The following is a 6,503-nucleotide window of genomic DNA, read 5'->3' as shown; positions in this document are numbered from 1 at the left end:
TGGGATTTTAAATAATGTGTGAAGCCCCCCCCCCCTCTCCCTCCCTACCAACTTTGGTTAAGAAAATTCCTGGCTTTTCTGCTGCAAAAAATGACTTAAAGAAACTTATTTTACCTGTTGTATGAATTAAGAAATGTCACATCACACTCTCTAACTCCCTAGTAGCATTTTTTATTGTGACTGTTCCTTGGTAGGGGCTCAATAAATAAATATAAATATATCTGCATGTTTCTTGATGTATGCATATAGTCATAACAATTGTATGTGTGTCTATAATGAATAATAAATGTACGTATATATTTGCAAGAAAAATAGGTGCCTTTACTTTCTCTCCTGTCACTCTTCTTAACCCCTTATAATGGAGTTTCTGAACTTAGCATTCTACCAAAACTGCTCTCTCCAAAGTTATCAGTGATATTTTAGTTGCCAAATGCAATGGCCTTTTCTCATTCTCATGGTCCTTGACCTCTGTAACTTTTGACACTGGTGATCACTCTCTCCCTTGATATTCTCTCTAGGTTTTTAGGACACACCTCTATCCTGGATTTCTTCTTACCTATCTGACTGCTCCTTCTCAGGCTCCTTTGCTGGATCTTCTTCTAGCTCATGCCCTCTAACCAAAGGTGCCCTTCGGGGTTTCCTAGGACCTCTTTTCTTCCCCTTCTATACTACTTAAGTTAGTGATCTCATCAGCTCAAGAGGTTTTCATCCCTTTGCTCACATGTTCCTTTCCTGCCCCAGTCTCTCTGATGACCTCCAGTCTTGCATCTCCAACTGCCTTCAAGTTGGATGTCCAGTAGACAGATTAAATTCAATATGCCCAAAATAGAATTCATTATTGTTTCCCTAAATCCTTTTCTCTCTCTTACCTTCCTTACTTCTGTGTAGGGCAACACTATCTCCTAAGCCCTCAAGCTCACAATCTAAGAGTCATCTTGGACTCTTCACTATTTCATCCCTCATAGTGCATCTTTGCTGCACCTCTTATTTATACCCCTTTCTCTCCTCTAGTGCAGGCCCTCATCGTCTCATGCCTATTGTAATAGCCTATTGGTGGGTCTGCTGTCTCAAGTCTCTCCCCACTCCAATTCATCATTAATTCAGTCAAAGTGATTTTCCTAAAGTGGAGATCTGATCATGTCACACCCCTACTCAGTATTGCTTCCAGGATAAAATACAAACAGCTCTATTTGGCATTCAAAGTCCTTCCTAACCTATTCTTCCTGACTTCTTATCCCTCACTCCCCATCAAATATTTTTCTTTCCAGTGACACTGGCTTTCTGACTATTCCAGAAAAAAAGACACTCCATCTCTCATCTCCAGTCATTTCCTGTGGCTGTCTCCCTTGACTGGAATGTTCTTTCCCTCTGCTCTAATTACTGACTTCCCTGAGGCCTTTAGATTCCAACTATATTCCTATCTTTTATAGGAAAACTTCTTCAATTTTTAGTTCTAGTACCTTTCCCCTGCTAATTATTTCTTATTTATCCTTTATATAATTTTCTTTGTATGCATTTGTTCAGTTTGTCTTCCCACTAAGACTGTAAACTCCTTGAGGGCATGGAATGCTTTTTTCTATATTTTGATTCCCTTTTACAAGAGTAGGCACTTAATAAATAGGTATTAATTAGTAGACAGTCAATAAATACTTATGGATTTATTGACAAGGGAAGATAACTACTGAAGTAAGAGAAGCATGGTCAGGATGGGTCATGTATGGTCATGGTGAATGGGAACTTGGGGTCATGGTCCTGATGAAGTGCCATCCATGATAGATAAATGGTAAAAAGCATGAAGAAGAGAGGATGTGGAGGGAAATGTGCAATAAAATATGGAGGGGGAGCTCAACATGAACTCTGCCTTTTTTTTTTTGGCAAGGCAATGGGGTTAAGTGATTTGCCCAAGATCACACAGCTAGGTAATTATTATATGTCTGAAGTCAGATTTGAACTCAGGTCCTCCTGATTTCATCTGCCTTCTTTACAGTTTTTCCTAGGACCTTGTTAGGTAAGAGGGAATTCTGAAATTTCACTAAAGTGCAACTGAGAAACAATGAGAAGATTGCATTGTGTAGAGTAGAAAGTGCTGAGTATGGAATCACAGGACCTCTATTTGAGCAGATTCTTTAAGAAAACGAAGTCAGCAGGCTGAGGTGAGAAGAAAGCACATTCCAGACATGGAAGATAGCCAGTGAAAAGACAGGGAATCAGGAGATAGAAGCCTATAAATTAATAGAATCATATTATCTAGAAATGGAAGAGATCTCAGAGGCATCTTCTCTACTTCCTTTCTTCTTCTACCTCCTTAGCTTCTTTAAGGGGACATTTATTTTTCATCAGAACTTCATGTGCAAAGAGTGGAGTGGATTTACTAATCTTTTCTCTATGTTGCTTTCTTTAAAATGTGATCCTGGGGGCAGCTAGGTGGCACAGTGGATAGAGCACTGACCCTGAAGTCAGGAGTACCTGAGTTCAAATCCAGCCTCAGACATTACCTAGTTGTGTGGCCTTGGACAAGCCATTTAACACCATTGCCTTGCAAAAAAACCCCCTAAAAATGTGATCCTGGGAAATACCACTTAATTTAATAAAAATGTTGGCTATAGGTTTCAAAATTGCATTTCAATACTGACCCTAACACTTGTGACATCATTTCTCCTCCTTTGGGCTCAGTGTCTTCATCTGTAAAATGAAGAAGGTAGAGCAGAAAATATGATTCTCTGAATTTAAAACCTTCTTCTGACTCCCTGTATTTTCACTGGCTTTCTCCTATCTCTGGAATGTTCTTTCTCTTCACCTTGACTTGCTGACCTTGTTTCCTTCAAGAATCTGCTCAAATCTCAACTTCTGCAGTAGGTCTTTCCCATTTGCACACCTGTCCATCCCACCCCCTTCCCACTGTGTGTGCATGCCTCTAAGATTGCCTTTCTCTTAAACTGTGTTCTGTATGTACAGTTTTTTTAAGTTATCTGTTCTCATTAGAGGTAGCAAAGTAGATAGAACCCTGAGTCAGGAAGCCCTGAGTTCCAATTTTCCATACTTAAATCACTAGCTGAGTAACCTATGGCAAGTCATTTAACTTCTGACTGCCTCAGTTTTCTCATCTGTAAAATAAGATCAAACTTTTTTTAGCATCTACCTCACTGGGTAATTGCAAGGATCAAATGAGATCATATGTATAAAGCACTTAACTCAGAGGCTGGCATAGAGCAGACACTTAATGTTTTTCTCCCTTCTCTTTCCCCCTCCCCATTAGATTGTGCTCCTAGAAATCAGAACATGTTTACCTTTCTTCATTTCCCTTCATATCTTCATATCCATATATAGAACATATATTCATATATAGAACATAGTAAATAGTTAATAAATGTTTGCTGACTGATATGGCAATGAAAATAACTCACATGAAGAGGATAGCCAGAGTGACGTGGCTTGTGTGGCTATATTTGGCCACAGTCTTACTGAGGCCAGCCACAATGTCTTCACTTTCAAAGCCAAGAGGAGAACTGAGGTAATTATTAAAATAATACAGAAAAAACCTTTCACTTTTGACTATCAAGTAAATGGCAAGAATCATCATTCTTGCCATGATGGCATTAATAATTTCCACTCACAACAGTAAGCCTAAAGCCAACATTTCATTAAATCAGATGGCATTTCCCAGGATCACATTTGAAAACAAGCACCATAGAGAAGGGATTAGTAAATCTACTCCACCCTTGGCACATGAAAGCTCTGATGAAAAATAAATGTCCTCTTAAAGAAGTTAATCTCCAGAGACTATCTGAAAAAAACCCAGCTGTTTCTCTACATCAACACCACCTCAAGGTTAATATAATTTATTAATTCATATATTGAACAATTTCACACAAATTTTATTGCTGAGTCATATTTTTGGTACTATCTGACTTTCTGTGCCCCCATTTGGGGTTTTCTTGGCCAAGATACTGGAACAGTTTGCCATTTCCTTCTCCACCTTATTGTATAGATGAGAAAAACTGAAGCAAACAGGGTTCAGTGACTTGGCCAAAGTCACAGAGCTAATAAGTGTCTGAGGCTGGATTTGTACTCCCATCCTCCTGTTTCCAGGACTAGTGCTCCTTTTATTTTTCCACCTAGTTGCCCTTTACATCTATAAGTCATCCCAAATGTACAGCATTTATTTTCAAATGTTGAAGGCAATTGATGAATTACCATATTAACCAGGTTGAGGGTAACCAACAGGCCTCAAATCTGTCAGTTCAATATAGGGGTGTCTACCACAAGCATGTGAAGACTTCCCATAGTGGAATAGGCAGATGAAACAATTTGTTTCAATAGCAGTAAAGAGGATAAAGCAGGCTCTATAGGATACTTAAAGCTTGATCAGATCAAAGATTCCAAGATCATCCACTGCATTCTAAGTCATCACCAGTTATCTTGACTTTTGTCTTACCACTGGACTTCAATAAATCTGATAGAAAGAGAAGCTGACAACTTTGTGCAACTCTGCCTCACTTAAATGCCATTCACAGGCACAGACATTTGATTTGTACTAGCAGCAGGTGGCCTGAAGGGAATAACTATGGAATACAAACTTTGGCCAGTTCTAACAATTAGGTCTGAGCCTTCTGATGGCCTGGATAGTATATCTGCTGTCTGTTCGCTACTGCCAATCCTTAGTATGAAAAGGCATCTAACCAGACTGGTCACTAAGAAATGCATTTTTTCAGCCATAGACACTCAATACATATCTAGAGAAGTTATCATTAACATCATCAGAGGGAATGCCACCTCTAATGTACCAAAGATTCTGGAAGTATTAAAGAGTACAGTTAGAATGACCAATCTTCTTCCAACCACATACAATGAGTTGGTAGTGAGGTATAATGAAAAGAGTCCTAAATTTAGAATTAGTATATGCAAGTTTTCTACTTACTCTGGGGGAATAATTTAGACTGAAATGCAGTTTAACTAACTTTTTTTTTCAGGAGAAAATAACTTGATTTGAATTATTAACCATAACTTAAGATGCTCATTCTGTTAAGAGTTTACATTACAATCATTCACTTTGATGAGACCACACAAGCATTTGCCTCATCCCAACATTTAATATCACCTCATGTTCTTTAGTGGGGAATATTCTCCTCCCTCAACGCTATTCTGAAATGAAAGGATATAATAGACAAAGGAACAAAATACTGGTAATCTCAGCTTTTTTTTTTTTATCATTTCACTACCAATTATGAATCATGCTAAATTAGAATGATCTTCAGAAATGAATTTTCCATTTCTTCCTTTTGAAGGTCTCAATTTAGGATAATCCATTTGCAAACCGGCATTGCTCCAGCACCTCACTGAAGCCCTCTCACAGCTTGAGGTCACCCTGGTTCTGGGCGCACTCTAAGGACTGCTTCATCTCGTAGTGGCAGGGGTTGAACTGCTGCTTCTGCTGGTACCCTGGCTGGGCTCCCTGAGGCTCCTGGTAGGTGACGTCGGGCCTGGCGGGCTCGGCGCTGGCCCCGCCGCCGAAGCCCCCAGTGATGCCATGGCTGATGGTGTGCCAGACTGCCGAGCCCAACGCGACCCCGGCCGCGGTGGTGGCCATCTGCGCCATCAGGCCCGGCTGCCGGGGGGCGGCGGCGGGCACCTGGACTTCAGCCGGCCGGGCCGGGGCGGGCGTCTGGGCGGCTGGCGCCCGGGCCGCTCTCATAGGGGGTGCCCGGCTGGCCGGGGGCGCCACCCGAGAGGTCCGACTCCTGCTTCCCCGAGGCATGGCTGACCAGTTTAACTAACTTTGAGCAGAAATAACTCTATTTTGGTTTTGATTGAATTGTTCGAGTTTGGAGGGAAACTGAAAAATGCAATAATTCTTATCTATTAACATCTATTCCAATTTGCTATACCATATATATTACCTTTATCTTTTAAAAGCAAAAATTTCTTCATGATGAGAATATTTTTACTCCCATGTAATTCTGCATCCTATTAGTAGGAATAACATGTCATCATAAAATAACTTGTTAATGTAGCCAGTTGAAGTAGACCAAGTAATCCCTGTTTCATTTTATTTTGAGTTTTTGTTTTTTCTGTAGGAACAAAGACATATAGGAAATGATTTCTATTCAGAGATGTCTCTATGAACCTTCAATTCAATTAAACTCAATAAATTTTTTTTAGTACCTGCTAGGGTATATTAAGTATCTACAATGTGCCGTGGAGGTAACTAGGTGACACAGTAGAGAGAGCACCAGGAATACAAGTTCAAATCTGTCTAAAGACAATTGCTGCAAGATCCTAGGCAAGTCACTTAATCTACTGGAGAAAGGAATGGCAAATAATTCAGTATCTCTGCTCGGTTCCAAGGGGTAATGAAAAATTGGACCCAACCAAAGAACAATGCACTCAGCTGCTGGGCTAAGTGCTGGAGACACAAATAAGAAAAAAACAACAGTCCCTTCTCTCAAGGAATTTATAGCCTAAATCTAATAGGCAAAGACAACACACAAAAGAAAACGGGAAAA

General features: G+C 40.1%; 1 pseudogene; it reads right to left on the bottom strand.

Moving 5' to 3' along the window:
• Nucleotides 1-5,194: 5,194 nt before the first annotated feature.
• LOC141501423 (coiled-coil-helix-coiled-coil-helix domain-containing protein 2 pseudogene) lies at nt 5,195-5,755 on the bottom strand (annotated as a pseudogene).
• Between the last annotated feature and the right edge of the window lie 748 nt (nt 5,756-6,503).

Source organism: Macrotis lagotis, chromosome X (assembly GCF_037893015.1).
Source record: "Macrotis lagotis isolate mMagLag1 chromosome X, bilby.v1.9.chrom.fasta, whole genome shotgun sequence".
Taxonomy (NCBI): Eukaryota; Metazoa; Chordata; class Mammalia; order Peramelemorphia; family Peramelidae; genus Macrotis; species Macrotis lagotis.
The sequence above is the reverse complement of the archived record's forward strand: the minus strand, read 5'-3'. Positions and strand labels throughout refer to the sequence as shown.